Below are 20,180 nucleotides of genomic sequence, written 5' to 3'. Positions count from 1 at the left end.
GCTTTTGTAATACAGCGACACGCTTTCTTTTTTTACCTTCTCTTTCAGCTGCAAGCGTGATTTACTGATTCTCAACACATAGCGGAATTTCTGTGTGATTATTTTGCAAATGAAGGAAAAAGACTTTGCGATCAAGCGCGGGCTAGCTTACGCACATCTTTGAGTTTTGGATCTGTTATTGAAAAACAGCCTGCAAGTAAGAATTCCTTTGAATTCGCTAGATGTTTGGAACGGGAAGTGGCACAATTCCTAGCTACGATGAAATCGAATTCTAGTGGGATGGATGAGTTTTCGTTGAAACTCATAAAAGCTGCAAAAACGAGTGTCTTACCTGTCTTGACGCAACTCATCAACCTTTCTTTGGATCATGGAATCTTCCCCAAGCACTAAAAATTGCAAGAGTGGTTCCTCTTTATAAAGGAGGGAAAAAAGATGACCCATCGAATCGAAGACCTATATCTATTCTTCCATTTTTCTCTAAGTTATATGAGAAAGCTGTGCATGCCCAGTTAAGTTATTATATTGAAAAGAATAAAATTCTAATGGAAAACCAATTTGGGTTCAGAAAAGGGCTATCTATAGATATGGCAGTTCTGAAATTGGTTGATTGGATTAATGATTCCTTTGAAGCTGGTCTTATACCTGCAGCTGTGTTTTTTGATATGAGAAAAGCGTTCGATACGGTGGACCGCCCAGGGCTTATTCAAGTTCTTGCCTCGATTGGGGTGAGGGGTTCGAGCCTTGTGTGGTTTTCATCATATCTACACGACCGGTATCAGATAGTACAGAATGGATCATTTTTATCTTCAAAAAAGAAAATAGAGTGCGGGGTCCCAACAAGGGTCAATCCTGGGACCCCTCCTTTTCATCATTTTTATTGATCGAATGAAGCATTACCTGTCGGAGGCTAATGTCATTCTATTTGCAGATGACACTTTGCTCTTTCTAGCTGCGCCTTAACTTGATGTTTTGTATAATAAAATTCATAATGCTGTCTCTGAATTCCTAACTTTTTCTCAACAAAATTTGTTAACCCTAAACTTTTCTAAAACTCTTTTCATGATATTCTCTAGACTTTTGTCAAGTGTTGGCAATGATCAAACCATGGTTCGAGGAAATGTGATAAAAAAAAAGTAGCAACAGCAAAATATTTGGGGTTATTAATTGATGAAAACCTGTCGTGGAAAAACCATTCAAATGCTATAGTAAAATTCTGATGATGTTCCTGCTCATGGGCATTTTAAGAAGAATAAGTTAATGGATGTATCCGAAATTCGTGATTACCAAGTTGCGATTTTCTCGTATATATATTTGAATCGCCTGCTCACCCCTGCTTTTGAAAATCTTTTTACTTTTAATAGAGACCATCATGATCATAATACAAGAAAAGCTGATAACTTAACTCATGAGTTTAGGAGTACTACTCGGGCATCTTTTGTGATCCGCCATTATGGTCCCCATGTTTGGAATATTTTGCCCGAGGGTATGAAAAATGTGCCTAGTCTTCCGGCTTTCAAGTCACGGGTAAAGACGTTTCTTTTATCTCGTGAATACTTTTGATGAAAGCCCCATTCCAGGTTGTCATTCTATTCAAGGCATTTCCCTGATTTACTTGCTGTTAATTTTTTTCTGTTAATTTTTTTTCTCTGTCTTCATCTTGTCTTTTTCCTCTTTATCTTTTTCTCCTTTCTTCCTTCATCAGTTGAATTTCTTTTGTATTGAGTAGCGTGATATGAATGTGTTTTTAATTAGCTGAGGGTGATAACCTCGCTTGCCTTTACAAGCTTATTGCCTTTCTTGGCAGGCGAATGGCGAATAGTGCTTATTTCTTTTCTTAATAAATGTATATCTCATCTCTCATTGTCTTTTCACACGGAACCTGCTTGTCCATGTTATGTACTCGTGTAGTAACATTGCCGTAGTATTGCAACCAGCCCCTCATTGTAGCTTAAAGGCTCATGGGGACAGGACAGATGAACAAGACCATAACAGTTTCATACCAACAGATATCAACTAGCCTTGGTGACAAGGCCAGCGTTGAAAAAAGACCTCCAGAGAAGGAGAAGAATAAAACCGATCATTATATGCGCTCCCAATTAAAAGCTCTGATTTGTTACCTTTTTTGCCCCTTACCAGCCCTATTAGAGGTAATTCGGTTGGTAGTTTCCATCAGATTTACCAACTGTTGATCTTTCCTCCCAGATTCATTTTTGAGGTCATTTGAGTCTACATCTGTTGCTGTGGCATACGATATGACACCACTTGTGATGTCATCTGTGAGAAGGTAATTGTGCAAGCAACATGCACCTTCAATCAGGATAGTGACAGTACTTGGCTTTAAAAGTATAGGCGATCTAAAAACTCTCCATTTGGAACTTAGAATTTCAAAAGCATTCTCTGTTATTCTCCTTGCTCGGGACAGTTTGTTCCTGATCAGCTTAAAAGTGGCGCTTTGAATTATTTTCTTCTCGATGTATCCACAGGCCAAAAATATCTGCTGCAAAGTTATGGATGTAAATAATAATAATAAACTCTACTGTTTAAGAATACCCCATTTCCTGATTTGTAAAACAAATGCAAGGAAATCGGCCAAATGCAAAGAAAGGAAAATCAAAAGCTAAAATTTTGGCAGAGAAACTTTTCTTTATCTATTTGCCTAGCAAAAACTACCTTAAACAATTTAGAAACATGTATTTGAAAATGACAAAAACAGGTGGGAAAAAAATTAATTAATTTGCATGGAAAGGAAATCTTACGGAAATCTTACGCTTCCTTACGGCGCATGGGATTGAACCGAGAAACTCTCGATCAACATAGTCGGCCTTATCCACTACGCCACCATAAGGTAGTAAAGTGCTTGATTCTTTTGTGACTTGAATTTTAACGAGCTTTCATCATTGCAGGCTCTTTCTTCATCGAAGATAGTTTTTTGTTGGTCTTTTTGAATGGAAAAAGAAATGGGTGATCGGATCTTAAGGAAATTTTACATTTAGAAGGATATCGTGTCTCAGAGGTCTTATTTCAAATCCCGACTGGATCCGGTGACATGGGGGGGGGGTTGTTGGGGGAAACCTAAAATCTCAGATAACGCTTAGAGTGGAGGGATTGGGATGAAACTTGGTCGGAAAAACCAGCACTAATCCTAGATACGTGATTGACATAACCGGAACGGATCCGTTGTCTTTGGGGGATTTGGGGGGAGGGTTAATTCTGAAAAATTAGAAAAAATTACGAAATTTTAAATTTAGAATGATCTTTTGCTTCAGCGCTCTTAATTTAGATCCTGACCAGACCCGTTGACTGTGGTGGGAGTTTGAGAGAGAAACCGGAAAACGTGAAAATTGAGGCATCTTTATCTCATGAATGGGTGGTTGGATCTTAATGAAACTAGATATATAGAAAGATCTTATGTCTCAGATGCTCAATTTTCAATCAAAATCTAATCCGGGGACGTAGGGGGTTGGAGGGGGGAAACAGAAATCTTGGAAATCGAAACCCTGGAAAACACTTAGAGTGGAGAAATCGGGATGAAACTTGATGGAAAGAATAAGCACAAGTTTTAGAGACATGATTGACATAATTGGAACGGATCCACTTTCTGTGGGGGAGCTGGGGGGAATTCCAGTGCTTTGGCGAGTTCCGTGCTTCTGGCCGTTCTAGGACGATGAAAATTGGTAGGCGTTTCAAGGACCTGCTCAAATCAACTTGATAACAGTCGTTTCCCCGATTTGACCATCTGGGGGGCTGGAGGGAGAGGAAAAATAAAAAAAATGAAGTATTTTTAACTTACAAATGGGTAATCGGATCTTAATGAAATTTGATATTTAGAAGGACCTCGTGTCTCATGCTCGTATTTTAAATCCCAACCGTATCTGGTGATATTGGGGGAGTTGGAGGGGAAAACAGGAAATCTTTGAAAACGCTTAGAGTGGATAGATCGAAATAAAACTTCGTGGGAAGAATAAGCATAAGTCCTAGATACGTTATTGACGTAACCAGACTGAATCAGCTCTTTTTGGGGGAGTTGGGGGGGGGGGTTGTTAATTCGGGAAAATTAGAAAAATTGAGGTATTTTTAACTTAAGAATTTCGCTAGAGCTCATACCATATGAGCTCCTAGCTCTTTTTCAATATTTTGTATTAATATATTTCTTGTAAAATTGTTTAAATTTTATTATTCTTCGCCATCTATATTATCTCACCGTTTTGGAATTTTTTTTTCGCTTTTTTGAAAATTCTAGTTTCTTTCGTATTATCTATTTGCTTTGTATTTAGCGAAGCATTTAATTGTTGTCTTTATCGTTTTATTGTTTTGTTTCCTTTTACTGCTCCGTCTTCTTGCTTTTGTATGACAGGTTTTCTAATAAATAAATAAAATATGATCTTACAACATAATAATAAAAAAATCATATAAAGTATCATATGTTTTACAACAATATCATATAACCCCTTATCGACATTTTCATCAGGTATTTCAGCGGAAATCACATCATTAATTTCGTTAGAAGTAATTTTATACTGTAGCCAGATTAGTATATGTGCGTGTGGCAATCCTCGTTTTTGCCATTCCACGGAGTACATCCAGCATCGCACTTACCCAAACACTTCAAGATTTACTACGTAGTTTATCAGTGATTTCAACTTTTGCCGGAAGACACGGGCCGTAATGTCATTTCTATGAACCACCGATTGTCCTTGAATTAAAAGCTGCTGTATCTCGTCCCAAGATTGATTACATGTAAATGTAATAAATAAATCTGGAAGACCATAGAGACGAACATACGCAATAGAATCTTGAGCATATTCATGCATATGACGGGGACTGCCGGCATATGACGAAGGTAAAATCGTTAATCTTCCAACGTTTGTGGTATTACCGTCATTTACAACTGCATCTCGCAAATGAATGTATTGTTCAGAGCGGAGCTTGGTCTGATTCAGACGGATAAATAGCAAACGTTCCGATTCAATCTTTGCATACATATCAACAACGTATTCGTGAAATAATTGACGGCATTTTAAAATATAATTGTTTTTATCCTGCCGAATCATTAGTCTATAGGAATAATAATGCATTGCACTACATCTCTTATTCATTTCTTTGTTAGTGGCTGGATTCATCAATTTAATATTAAAGGGATAGCCGTCGGCTCCATCCCAAAAAATCATAGGATATTGTAGGGCATCGTAGCATCGATGAGTTTCAGCAATTCTTACCAACTGAGCGTTTCGCTTATAAGGAATAATATCTCGAGGTAAAAACTGATCACCGACCATAACGAATGACACTTCGTCGATAGTTGGAGCAGTGTATCTACGCACATGTTGGCCAGGAGGCGTTTTGTCAGCGGAAATGACAATTGTATGCGTATCAGTAGGCATCAAATCGATGGCTGTTTTGAACAGAAGTATTAAATTATTATTTTCGTGGAAAAGATGTTGCAATTGGGAAACGATTGTCCTTTCAACGTCGGGAGAAATTTCACAACATGCATTCAATTCAGAATTTCTATCACTGATGAAGTACAAATGTAAAAATTTATGATTCTCACTTGAGAATGGTAGAAGGGACCCTGCTCTATGATAAATTTGCCCTTTTACTTTGAGAGTAGGCATAAATTGATCTGGATTTTTGATTTGGGCACCAAACGATGTCATTTGGAAACATGAGTTATATTTTCAGATCTGTGATAAAAAACGCTTAGATTCTGACGTAGTTCCAGTAAGCAAAGTCTTCAATGGGTCTGGTGGTGCAGCCAATAGAGGAAGTTTAACTTTTCCTGAGGCGCAACTCATTCCCATTGTTTCACCATTGAATTTCAAGGCCTTGCAATAGGGACAAATTTTAGACATAGTCCCGATTTGAACACATCTACTCAAGCTATAATCATCGACTGGGCTGTACCCCAGGTTTTTTCAGGTTGCTCTTGTGATTCCTCGGAACGCTTTCTTTTCTTACTTTCTCTATCAGCCGCAAGCCTGTTTTCTTGCTGTTCTTGTGATTCCTCGGCACGCCTTCTTTTTTCACTTTCTCTTTTAGCAGCAAGTCTGGTTTCGCGTTGCTCTTGTGATTCCACGGCACGCTTTCTGTTCTTACTTTCTCTATCAGCCGCAAGCCTGTTTTCTTGCTGTTCTTGTGATTCCTCGGCACGCTTTCTTTTCTTACTTTCTCTATCAGCAGCACGTTTTTTGGCATAGACTCTTTGAGCAGCTTCCTCGGCTGTTGCCATTTTAGGTTCTTCAGTCATTTTACAGTTAAACATTTTTTCCGTGAACGAATGTTTTAAATACCTTGAATGACGTCATCGTCATAACAAACATGACGACAACTAACTTCATGACGACATGACGACCTGATGACACGACGTCAGTCGACAGACACACAGAAAACTTATTTTTATATATATAGATATAGATAGAACTAGCTGTTGGGGTGGCGCTTCGCGCCACTCCAACACCTAGTTGGTGGGGGCGCTTCGCGCCCCCCAAGCCCCCCAAGCGCGCGTAAGTCGTTACGTACCATACTAGTTACGCGCCATTGTAGTTGTGTCCCTGTGTCCCACCTCTGAATATAGATAGATATATATATATATATATATATGTTTTTAACTACATAAAACTTGCGAATATACAACATTCTTCGCTGTCCCATTGTCTGTACATATAAATAGATTGTCAGGTTTCCCGACTCTTGAACATGCAACATATAATTGTCCATGAGAAAAACAATCCGTATTCAGATCTATACCTCATTATTCTAATGATTGCCCTTGAGCTTTGTTGATGGTGATTGGTAATCAAACATTCCCTGTGTCCCCATCGTCATTTATATATACCCCTGTGCCCCCCGGCGTCCCCGTTGTAGTTGTGTCCCTGTGTTCCAGTCGTCATTTATAGTCGACAAACATGACGTCAGTCGACACACAAACATGACGTCAGTCGACACACACGTCTTAGCCGTCATTTGTGTCCCGGTGTCCCAGTCTGTAATTTCTCTTTGAATGTCCCGGTCGTCATTTATATTCCCTGTGTCCTGGTCTGTATATACATTCGTTTTTGAATTGGTATATGATGAAATAAATTTTTTGTTTTTTTCCTTTTTTTCTTTTAATTTTTTTTTGTTTTTACCTATTTTTTAGCTTTTTCTTTTTTTTTCTTTTTTCTTTTTAGTTTTGAAACTAATGATGACTTTTAGGGGGTGTTTCCTCCTATTTTCCAAAATAAAGTAAATTTTGTGTCTTCTGTATCTGAAAAATGAAATAAAACGTGGCTTATTTTCTCCTCAAACGATGTGTCCATTCAAAAAGACCAACAACGAACTATCTTCAATGAAGAAAGAGCCTGCAATGATAAATGCAGGTTATTATTCTTATCATACAAGAATCAAGTAACATGATACCCTATGGTGGCGGAGTGGTTAAGACTGTCTCTGCTGATTGCAAGTTGCTCGGTTCGATCCCGCGCGCCGTAGGGAATTGCCATAGCGTTCTTCGATAATTTTTTTCCATCTGTTTTTGTCATTTTCATATACATGTTTCTAAATTGCTCAAGGTAATTTTTGCTATGCAAATAGATAAAGAAAAGTTTCGCTGCCAAAATTTTAGCTTTTGATTTTCGTTTCTTTGCATTTGGCCGATTTCCTTGCATTTGTTTTACAAATCAGGAAGTAGTGGATTTTTAGACACTAGAGTTTATTATCATTATTTACATCCATAATTTTGCGTCAGCTATTTTTGTTTTTGAACATCGAAAAGAAAATAATTTAAAGCGCCAATTTTTGTTTTGTTACATCGAATATAAAACAATTTAAAGCCCCACTATTAAGCTGATCAGGAACAAACTGTCCCGAGCAAGGAGAATAACAGAGAATGCTTTTGGAATTCTAAGTTCCAAATGGAGAGTTTTTAGATCCCCTATACTTTTAAAGCCAAGTACTGCCACTATCCTGATTAAAGCTGCATGTTGCTTGCACAATTACCTCCTCACAGATGACATCACAAGTGGTGTCAGATCGTATGCCACAGCAACACATGTAGAATTCAATGACCTGGAAAATGGATCTTGGAGGGCAGATCAACAGTTGGAAAATCAGATGGAAATTACCAACCGAATTACCTCTAATACGGCTGACTCTAAAAAAGAGTCTTTTGACTCTAAAAAAAGGAACCAGAACTTTCAGTTTCCATTCAAGTGAGCCCTCTCTGAAGTTTCTACGAGCATCCCTTTCATAAGAACCATATATGCCCCCCAGGGCGTAACTTACTGCGCCTGCCCGGAGTTAGTGACACCGGAATTTTTCTTATAATTCGTCCTTTTTCTTATACGTCCGTAATTTCTCTTTGAGTGTCCCGGTCGTCATTTATATTCCCTGTGTCCCGGTCGTCATTTGTGTCCCGGTGCTTTGTTGATGGTGATTGCTAATCGAAAATTCCTTGTGTCCCGGTTGCTTTCTCTTTGAGTGTCTCGGTCGTCATTTATATTCCCTATGTCCTGGTGTCCCGGTCGTCATTTGTTTCCCGATGTCCCGGTTTGTAATTTCGTCAGTCGACAAACCTGACGTCAGTCGACACACAAAGATGACGTCACTCGACAGACCCACAGACAACTTATCTTCTATATATATAAAAACTAGCTGTTGGTGTTTAACAACACCTAGTTGGTTGGGGCGCTTCGCGCCACCCCCAAGCCCTCCCGCGGGCGTAACTCGTTATGCGCCATTGTAGTTGTGTCCTTATTTCCCACCTGTGAATATAGATATATATATATATATATATATATTTTTAACTACGTAAAACTTGCGAATATACAACATTCTTGGCTGTCCCATTGTCTCTGCATATAAATAGATTGTCAGGTTTACCGACTCTTGAACATGCAACATATAATTGTCCCTGGGAAAAACAATCTGTATTCAGATCTATACCTCATTATTCTAATGATTGCCCTTGAGCTTTGTTGATGGTGATTGCTAATCGAAAATTCCCTGTGTCCCCATCGTCATTTATATATCCCTCTGTGCCCCCAGGCGTCCCCGTTGTTGTTTTTCCCTGTGTCCCGGCCGTCATTTGTGTCCCGGTGTCCCAGTTTGTAATTTCTCTTTGAGTGTCGCGGTCGTCATTTATATTCCCTGTGTCCCGGTGTCCCGGTTGTCATTTTTGTCCCCGTCGTCATTTGTGTTCCGGTGTCCCGGTCTGTAATTTCTCTTTGAGTGTCCTGGTCGTCATTTATATTCCCTGTGTCCCGGTCGTCATTTGTGCCAGGTGCTTTTTTGATGGTGATTGCTAATCGAACATTCCTTGCGTCCCGGTCGCTTTCTCTTTGAGTGTCCCGGTCGTCATTTATATTCCCAATGTCTCGGTGTCCCGGTCGTCATTTGTGTCCCGATGTCCCGGTCTGTAATTTCGTTAGTTGATAAATATGACGTCAGTCGACACACAAACATGACATCACTCGAGTCTAGTTTAGCGTTGCTTATGAAATAATTCATAATTCAGACGTCATATGCGGACAGACAGACAGACAGACATAACACACATACAACTTATTTTTATGTTTTTTTCCTTTATTTTTCAGCTTTTTTTCTTTTTTTCTTTTTTTTTCTTTTTTTTTCTTTTTTAGTTTTTTTAGTTTTTCAGCTTTTTTAATTTTTTTTATTAGTTTTTAGTTTTTTATCTTTTTAGTTTTTTTTGTAGTGTTTAACTGATGAAATAATTCAGACGTCATATGCGGACAGACAGACAAATAGACATAACACACATACAACTTATATATATATATATATATATATATATATATATATATATATATATATATATATATATATATATATATATAGCATATAGTATCTATATAAACAAAAATAAGTTGTCTGTCCGTTATGTCTGTTACACTTTGTCTGTTAATCGGCTTGCTTGAATAATCAAATATCTTTGAAAAGACACAGTATTAAAAGAGATTAAATTCCTTAAAGAGTAAAAAACTGGTAACTTCAAAAATCTATCTATCTATCTTCTATATATATAAAAATAAGTTGTCTGTTATTTCTGTTACACTTTCTCTGTTAATCGGCTTGCTTGAATAATCAAATATCTTAGAAAAGACAACAGCATGAAAAGAGACTAAATTTCTTCAAGAGTAAAAAACTGGTAACTTCAAAAATCTATCTATTTATCTATCTATATATATAAAAATAAGTTGTCTGTCTGTTATGTCTGTTACACTTTTTAATTTCAACTCTGGTCACTATTACGTTTACAGGCGAACGTTGGAAGGCACATGGTGTCTGTGCGATGATTCAAATGTGAAATTGATGGGAAAGCAAATGGACTGCTCAGGTATGACTTTTGCTGTTCTTTAAAGATATAGCTAAATTTTTTTTTGTCTATGTTTTAATCTAAATTATACATAAATGAAATATAACATAAAAGATCATATTTTAAAGTGATTTTAACTTGTTTTTTTTTTCAAGTTTGGAATTAAAGTACAATTAAGTGAATTCTAGCTTTTGCACTAAATACTAACATCTCAGAAGTAATCACCTGCTTCTAGTCTCTCTCTAGATACTTCATAGAAAATTATTATTTTTTGAATCATTAGGGAATTTATATTGATTTTTAGGACAATGTGGTAGTATAAACTAAAGACTGAAGTGACATTTGTACATGAATGAACTTTACATTGGTTTGCTGGTTGGTTAGATACACTAGAAGCTGGAATCATAGCTGATAGTGAACCAAAGGTACACCTGCATACCAGGAAAACCTGACGTGGAAGCCTTGTACCTGGGCACCACGAATAAGACTGCTGGCTGGTTACATACACTTGAAGCTAAAATCTTAGCTGATGGTGAACCAAAGGCACGCCAGCACACCTGAAAAACTTGGTGTAGTAGCCCAGTGCCTTGGGCACCACATTATGGATTTGACCCGGGTTAGCCTGGATAACAAATCCATGCATTTTTCTCCCCCGGTGCATCTTAATTCATTCCATTTCGAATTTTAATTTGGAAATTGTAATGAAATTAGGATCCCCATCAGCGGCGCCTCCTCGTTGGCGGGGGAGCGGCAACAGAATGGAGTTGAACATATTATTCATCAGTCACAAGCAGGTGCGCGTATGTTCTCCAGTGTTTTCACGTGGAATTAAGCTTTTTTAAATAATAGATAAATTTTGAATTCGCTACACAAATATCGAACATAATAGAGAAAATTTGGGCATTCACATTAAAATTGAGAATTTTCATATTCAGAGTGAACGGCCGCCTCAACCTGTGAAACTTGGTTCTCTAACACGTTTCTAATGTGTTAGTCTTTTCAATTGTTTTTTTAAGAGGCCTAAGTCAATAATTTTAAATAAAATTATGATTTTTTAAATGGGGAAGTTGTAAAGCATTGAATAGTTGTAAAAAATGTTCACAACAAAATGTTGTGCAAACAACATTTACTCCTTTACATTATTTGGGGATGTTACAAATTCATCAACGAAAGTGTGTAACTCCATTCTGGCAAAGTTTGCTGAATTAAACTGATTTCTTAGTTATTTATAAACTTACCTCTACTTCTAGGGTGCAACTTCTATTTGGCTAACACAGGATGACTGCAATTCACTTAATAATGGCCAACTGAGGTCAACTGTTGAGATATCCGGGGCCCGAGATTACTAAAATATAATTTGGAAATCATAATTTTAAATATAGCCTGATTGCCATTCTCGTCTGTGCACGCTTAATTATACATATTGTTTGTTTTGTTTTTGTTTTTTTAGCTGAATAAATAAAACCTATTAACTAAAATCAGACACTTCGTGGTAACGAACTGTAGTAAGGAGCGACCCGGCTCAATAGTAACCAAAACTCTAAAAAATTGAATTATGATATCAATAGCTACATCGAAAGAAAGAATCGCATTTTAATGCTGATTTTAAATATACAAGTTTCACCAAGATTAGTCTTACCCATCAAAAGTTACGAGCCTGAGAAAATTTGCCTTATTTAAGAAAATAGGGGGAAACACCCCCTAGAAGTCATAGAATCTTAACGAAAATCACACCATCAGATTCATCGTATCAGAGAACCCTACTAAAGAAGTTTCAAGCTCCTATCTACAAAAATGTGGAATTTTGTATTTTGTGCCAGAAGGCAGATCACGGATGCGTGTTTATTTTTTGTTTTTTTGTTTGTTTTTTTTTTGTTTTTTTTCCCCAGGGGTGATCTTATCGACCCAATTGTCCTAGAATGTTGCAAGAGGGCTCATTCTAACGGAAATGAAAAGTTCTAGTGCCCCTTTTAAGTGACCAAAAATTGGAGGGAACCTAGGCCCCCTCCCACGGTAATTATTTTACCAAAGTCAACGGATCAAAATTCTGAGATAGCCATTTTATTCAGCGTAGTCGAAAAACCTTATAACGATGTCTTTGGGGACGACTTACTCCCACACAGTCCCCGTGGGAGGGGCAACAAGTTACAAACTTTGACCAGTGCTTACATATAGTAATGGTTATTGGGAAGTGTACAGGCGTTTTCAGGTGGATTTTTTGTTTGGGGGAGGGATTTAGAAGAGGAGGATATGCTGGGGGAACTTTCCATCGATAATTTGTCATGGGGGAAGAAAATATCCATGAAGGGAGCGCAGGATTTACTAGCATTATTTAAAAAAACAATGAAAAAAAAATATGGAAAAGTTCTTTCACCTGGAAGTAAGGAACAGCATTAAAACTTAAAACAAACAGAAATTATTACCCATTTGAGGGGCTCACCTCCTCCTAATATTTCGCTCTTTACGCTAAAGTATTTTTAGCAATTTCAACTATTTATTCTACGGCTGTTGTGATTCTGGGGTCATTCTTAATGAATTGGGACGAAATTTAAGCTTTAGTGTAAAGAGCGAGGATCTGACAAGGGGGCGAACCCCCTCATATATGTAATAAAAATATGAGCATACAAAAGTTCTTTACAAAAGTTCGTAATTTCTGTTCGTTTTAAGTTCTAATGTTGCTTAAAAAATCTTGTTTTTTTATTTAATTATCTTTTAAGAATCATCAAAAGCGATTGGATGGTTTCTACTGCCCCTCTCCCACGCCATTTCCACAAGTACATCCAATAAAAATTTTGAGATAGCCATTTTGTTCGAAATAGTCCCAAATTCAAATAACTATAAACTAGGGGTTAAGAAATCCTCCATAGACCCCGGGACAAGAATTGTAACTTTTTGAGAATCGAAAGTGATCAAAAAGTAACAAGCCCACTCCCCCCTTATGCCTTTTTTCTCCAAATGCATCTTATCAAAATTTTGAAATAGACATTTTGTTTTAAGTATTCCAAAATTCAAATTACCATAACTTAGGGGTTGAGAAATGTTTCCTAGCCCCAGAGGCAGCGATTGTAACTTATGTAAGTTGCCCATTAGAATATAAGGTTCTGCGGAAGAGATGGTCGTATTAACTTTGGAAGAGGCTCATTCAATCGGAAATTGAAACTTCTAGCCCTTTTTTAAGAGTTGAAAGTGATCAATGGTCAACTAGTCCACGCCACACTTTCCAAAAGGGCATCCAGTCCAAAATTTGGAGATAGCCATTTGATTCAAATAGTACTAAGGCCAAATAACTATGGCTCTGAGCTACGGAACCTAATTATTATTACTTTGATACTTGGTAACGTGGTAACTTCGGTTTAAGGTTCAAGGGGTGTAAGTTGTGGAAGTTGCTTATTATTACTTTGATACTTTGCTTACTTTGATACCTTGTTAACTTTGATCCTTTCTTTACTTTGATATTGTTACTTTGATGAAAGTTTGATGTTGAAAAATAAATATCTTATTTTAAAATAAGGAGTTTTTTTAAAAACTTGAGACTTTTTGCAATAAAAAAACGAAAAAAATTAATAAAATTTTTTTTACAAAAGTTTTTTTTTACCCAATTCTTTCCGAAAGAATTGGGATCATGTACTTCTACAAACTTGAAAATAAAATGAAAATTGCAGTGAAACCAGACCAGGATTTACCAATAGGCCCACTAAGTTCGGCTTTCCTTTTTCCCAAAGTTTTCGGGATTTCCCCGAAAATCTTGAAGAAACGGAGCGGCAAAAACACTTGGGCCTAGAGGCGTCAAAACTTTAAATCTGGCCAGAGGGAAACAAAATCTTGAGCTGGTGAGCTTTCAACAATTAGTATAAATATACATCCAATATTTAGTTTAATTTACTAGTTATTTGCCAAAACTGTTAATTTATCTTGGAATAAAGAAAATATTTTGAAATAGGGAATTGTGAAAACTTAAAAACGTTGGCAATCGAAAACGAAGAGAAATTAATTGGTAAAAAACTTTCCAAAAAAGAAGTTTTCGAAAGAAAAGTAAAGGCCATATTAAACTTAAGATTTGGAGAAATAGAAATCTACAATAGCTCAAACTGAAAACAACTAGAAATAACTATTAAAAAATAAATGAAACCCAAAACGAACAGAAATTAACTAAAAGATCATTGCGAAAAACCTACAGCATGTACTAATATAAATGAACAAATAAATCTCAAAATGAGTAAAGCTTAAGTTGAATATGCAAATCAAGCTTGAACGAACAAAAATATTTTGGTATTGAGGCATAAATGAAACCCAAAACGAACAGAAATAAAATAAATAATCCTAGCAAACAAAAAACAGCAAACAAAATAGTTGCTAATATAAATGAGTAAATAAATCTTAAAACGAGTGAAACTTAAATTGAATTTGTAAATCCAGCTTGAAACGAACAAAAATCTCTACAAAGAAGAGTTTGGGTTTTGCCTCCTTCTTTCACTGTAGTCTTAAATCTACTGTGCCATTGGCGCTTTACTGAAAACAAAATTATATTACAATTGTTTTCCTTTGTACGTATTACAACATTAAAACAAATAAAAGAAATTATAGTAAAGTAAATTTTTAACTGATGAGCAATTAAAATCGTCATATATCAAATACTTAGTTTAATTTTATCATTTTTTCCCAAGAGTACTCAAGACAAATACAGCTTCACTACAAACAAAAGTTTGGATACTGCCTTCATCCATAACTGTAAAAGTCTAAAGCTTGCTATGTCATTAGTGCTTCACTTAAACCGAATTATATTACAAATGCTTTTCTTTCCAGTTATTGTAGAATTGAAAATGAAATTACAATAAAATAAAATTCTGAAATGATGAGCTTTCAACAATTAATAGTATTATATATCAAACACTCAGTTTGATTTTATTTGTACTTTTCAAGACTGTTCAAGACACATAGTTTTCAGTAAAGCGCCAATGACGCAGTAGGTTTTAGGTTTCTTTTTCTCCTGATCTTGAGTTTAATATGGCCTTTCCTTATCTTTAGAAAATCTTGTTTTTCAGAAACTTTTTTTTTTTAATCAACCGGATTAAAGACGCTTTTAGAATACGAAGGTCATTGGGTCGGACAAAGAAGTTGTAACAAATATTTTGAGCCTTTACTTTATACTTTTTAATGCAGTTATTTTCGTTACTACAGAGGGACTTGAACTGGGATTCTATTTCTCCTACAGTGGCTATGAGAAAGGTAACCATAGCCGCTGTAATGTAGCAACTGATAAGTTCAAGCAACATTCAAAGTATTATAGTTGAAGATACTGCCGAAAACGTGTTTAATATGCTGCTTGAAATTGAGGCAAAAGGGCAGAATTCAAACGTTGAAAAACAAACATTCGAATGACTGTCAACTTTTTATTTCTAGCTCCGATGCGGCTAAAAATTTTGGGTTCATCTCCTCTGCCGAACGAAACGATGTCTCTAACACTTTTTTTTGGAAAAGTTGACATCTATGCCGACAAAGGTAGAATGGCTAATACCCGCACCCCAACAGAAAGAATGAAAATCTACATTTCCCCGAGATACTTAAAGCCCTTAAGGGCTTTAAAAACATTACCTATAATACCTAGATAAACCCCTGCAGACGATATGAATGCTTGCCTGAAAAATTCTAATTTATGGGCACACGTAAAAACATTAAATTTAACTACAAATATGCGTGTCCGATTGCAAAACGATGACTCTGGTCAAACATTTTCAGATCAATTGCTGGCAATTGGAAACGGAAAGCTCCCAGTAGACTCAATTTCAGGACGTATACAACTACCTGCTGACTTCTGTAATTTAGTGACGTCCAAGAAATGAATTGATTGAAAAAGTATTTCCGAATATTCTAAACAATTATAAAAATAATAAATGACTAAGTGAAAGAGCGATTCTTGCACCCAAAAATATAGACGTCCACAAAATCAACAATATTGTTTTGACCAAGATTCGAGACCAGGCAGTCCTTTACAAGTCAGTCGACACAGTTTTGGAACCAAATGAGGCGGTTAATTATCCATCTGAATTTTTAAATTCCGTGGATCTTTCAGGGTTTTCACTATACGTGCTAAAACTAGAAATAGGCGTACCAATAATACTGTTAAGAAATATCAACCCACCAAAGCTTTGCAATGGCACGTGACTTGCTGTAAAAAAAAACAATGGAAAACGTAATAGAGGCCACAATCTTGACAGGGCCTTTTGAGGGTGAGGCTGTTCTTATTCCTCGCATTCCCATGATTCCAACGGATCTGCCTTTTCAATTTAAAAGATTACGATTCCCAATTCGATTAGCATTTGCAATCACCATCAAAAAAGCTCAAGGTCAATCCTTAGAAAAAGGTGGTATAGATCTTAATACTGATTGTTTTTCTCATGGACAATTGTACGTTGCATGTTCAAGGGTCGGTAAACCTGACAATCTATTTATATGCAGCGACAATTGGACAGCGAAGAATGTTGTATATTTGCAAATTTACGCAGTTAATTTGTATTGTATCTATCTATCTATCTATCTATATAAAAACGAGTTGTGTGTATGCATGTTTGTTTGTTTGTAAAAAGAGTGTTTGCATATGACGTCATTATAAGTACATAAGGCTTTGTATATGCACAGACAATGGGAAAGCCAAGAATGTTGTATATTCGCAAGTTTTACGTAGTTCAAAACTCATAAATATATCTATCTATATTCATAGGTGGTACACAGGGACCCAACTACAATGGCGCGTAACGACTTACGCGCGCTGGGGGGCTTGGGGGGGCGAAGCTCCCCCACCAACTAGGTGTTGGGGTGGCGCAAAGCGCCACCTCAACAGCTAGTATACTTATAATGATACCATATGCAGACAAACACACAAACTACATCTACTCAAGCTAAAATCATCGACTGGGCTGTACCTGAATGCCAGGCGATTATACACGCATTGTTTTTGTAATACAGCGACACGCTTTCTTTTTTTACCTTCTCTTTCAGCTGCAAGCGTGATTTACTGATTCTCAACACATAGCGGAATTTCTGTGTGATTATTTTGCAAATGAAGGAAAAAGACTTTGCGATCAAGCGCGGGCTAGCTTACGCACATCTTTGAGTTTTGGATCTGTTATTGAAAAACAGCCTGCAAGTAAGAATTCCTTTGAATTCGCTAGATGTTTGGAACGGGAAGTGGCACAATTCCTAGCTACGATGAAATCGAATTCTAGTGGGATGGATGAGTTTTCGTTGAAACTCATAAAAGCTGCAAAAACGAGTGTCTTACCTGTCTTGACGCAACTCATCAACCTTTCTTTGGATCATGGAATCTTCCCCAAGCACTAAAAATTGCAAGAGTGGTTCCTCTTTATAAAGGAGGGAAAAAAGATGACCCATCGAATCGAAGACCTATATCTATTCTTCCATTTTTCTCTAAGTTATATGAGAAAGCTGTGCATGCCCAGTTAAGTTATTATATTGAAAAGAATAAAATTCTAATGGAAAACCAATTTGGGTTCAGAAAAGGGCTATCTATAGATATGGCAGTTCTGAAATTGGTTGATTGGATTAATGATTCCTTTGAAGCTGGTCTTATACCTGCAGCTGTGTTTTTTGATATGAGAAAAGCGTTCGATACGGTGGACCGCCCAGGGCTTATTCAAGTTCTTGCCTCGATTGGGGTGAGGGGTTAGAGCCTTGTGTGGTTTTCATCATATCTACACGACCGGTATCAGATAGTACAGAATGGATCATTTTTATCTTCAAAAAAGAAAATAGAGTGCGGGGTCCCAACAAGGGTCAATCCTGGGACCCCTCCTTTTCATCATTTTTATTGATCGAATGAAGCATTACCTGTCGGAGGCTAATGTCATTCTATTTGCAGATGACACTTTGCTCTTTCTAGCTGCGCCTTAACTTGATGTTTTGTATAATAAAATTCATAATGCTGTCTCTGAATTCCTAACTTTTTCTCAACAAAATTTGTTAACCCTAAACTTTTCTAAAACTCTTTTCATGATATTCTCTAGACTTTTGTCAAGTGTTGGCAATGATCAAACCATGGTTCGAGGAAATATGATAAAAAAAAAGTAGCAACAACAAAATATTTAGGGTTATTAATTGATGAAAACCTGTCGTGGAAAAACCATTCAAATGCTATAGTAAAATTCTGATGATGTTCCTGCTCATGGGCATTTTAAGAAGAATAAGTTAATGGATGTATCCGAAATTCGTGATTACCAAGTTGCGATTTTCTCGTATATATATTTGAATCGCCTGCTCACCCCTGCTTTTGAAAATCTTTTTACTTTTAATAGAGACCATCATGATCATAATACAAGAAAAGCTGATAACTTAACTCATGAGTTTAGGAGTACTACTCGGGCATCTTTTGTGATCCGCCATTATGGTCCCCATGTTTGGAATATTTTGCCCGAGGGTATGAAAAATGTGCCTAGTCTTCCGGCTTTCAAGTCACGGGTAAAGACGTTTCTTTTATCTCGTGAATACTTTTGATGAAAGCCCCATTCCAGGTTGTCATTCTATTCAAGGCATTTCCCTGATTTACTTGCTGTTAATTTTTTTCTGTTAATTTTTTTTCTCTGTCTTCATCTTGTCTTTTTCCTCTTTATCTTTTTCTCCTTTCTTCCTTCATCAGTTGAATTTCTTTTGTATTGAGTAGCGTGATATGAATGTGTTTTTAATTAGCTGAGGGTGATAACCTCGCTTGCCTTTACAAGCTTATTGCCTTTCTTGGCAGGCGAATGGCGAATAGTGCTTATTTCTTTTCTTAATAAATGTATATCTCATCTCTCATTGTCTTTTCACACGGAACCTGCTTGTCCATGTTATGTACTCGTGTAGTAACATTGCCGTAGTATTGCAACCAGCCCCTCATTGTAGCTTAAAGGCTCATGGGGACAGGACAGATGAACAAGACCATACCAGTTTCATACCAACAGATATCAACTAGCCTTGGTGACAAGGCCAGCGTTGAAAAAAGACCTCCAGAGAAGGAGAAGAATAAAACCGATCATTATATGCGCTCCCAATTAAAAGCTCTGATTTGTTACCTTTTTTGCCCCTTACCAGCCCTATTAGAGGTAATTCGGTTGGTAGTTTCCATCAGATTTACCAACTGTTGATCTTTCCTCCCAGATTCATTTTTGAGGTCATTTGAGTCTACATCTGTTGCTGTGGCATACGATATGACACCACTTGTGATGTCATCTGTGAGAAGGTAATTGTGCAAGCAACATGCACCTTCAATCAGGATAGTGACAGTACTTGGCTTTAAAAGTATAGGCGATCTAAAAACTCTCCATTTGGAACTTAGAATTTCAAAAGCATTCTCTGTTATTCTCCTTGCTCGGGACAGTTTGTTCCTGATCAGCTTAAAAGTGGCGCTTTAAATTATTTTCTTCTCGATGTATCCACAGGCCAAAAATATCTGCTGCAAAGTTATGGATGTAAATAATAATAATAAACTCTACTGTTTAAGAATACCCCATTTCCTGATTTGTAAAACAAATGCAAGGAAATCGGCCAAATGCAAAGAAAGGAAAATCAAAAGCTAAAATTTTGGCAGAGAAACTTTTCTTTATCTATTTGCCTAGCAAAAACTACCTTAAACAATTTAGAAACATGTATTTGAAAATGACAAAAACAGGTGGGAAAAAAATTAATTAATTTGCATGGAAAGGAAATCTTACGGAAATCTTACGCTTCCTTACGGCGCATGGGATTGAACCGAGAAACTCTCGATCAACATAGTCGGCCTTATCCACTACGCCACCATAAGGTAGTAAAGTGCTTGATTCTTTTGTGACTTGAATTTTAACGAGCTTTCATCATTGCAGGCTCTTTCTTCATCGAA

At 36.7% G+C, this 20,180-nt stretch overlaps 1 long non-coding RNA gene across 1 annotated transcript in view; it reads left to right on the top strand.

Annotated features, from left to right (window-relative positions):
* The window catches only part of LOC136042386 (uncharacterized), an 83,886-nt gene extending 71,579 nt beyond the window's left edge, over nucleotides 1-12,307 (top strand). The window contains exons 4-5 of the long non-coding RNA XR_010621284.1: nucleotides 10,257-10,333; nucleotides 11,563-12,307. This is a non-coding gene — a long non-coding RNA (uncharacterized LOC136042386). The remainder of the gene's footprint in view (nucleotides 1-10,256; nucleotides 10,334-11,562) is intronic.
* Nucleotides 12,308-20,180: the final 7,873 nt, after the last annotated feature.

This window comes from Artemia franciscana, unplaced genomic scaffold (genome assembly GCF_032884065.1).
Source record: "Artemia franciscana unplaced genomic scaffold, ASM3288406v1 Scaffold_1209, whole genome shotgun sequence".
NCBI lineage: Eukaryota > Metazoa > Arthropoda > Branchiopoda > Anostraca > Artemiidae > Artemia > Artemia franciscana.
Note: the sequence above shows the minus strand (reverse complement) of the source record. Positions and strands in the feature narration are given on the sequence as shown.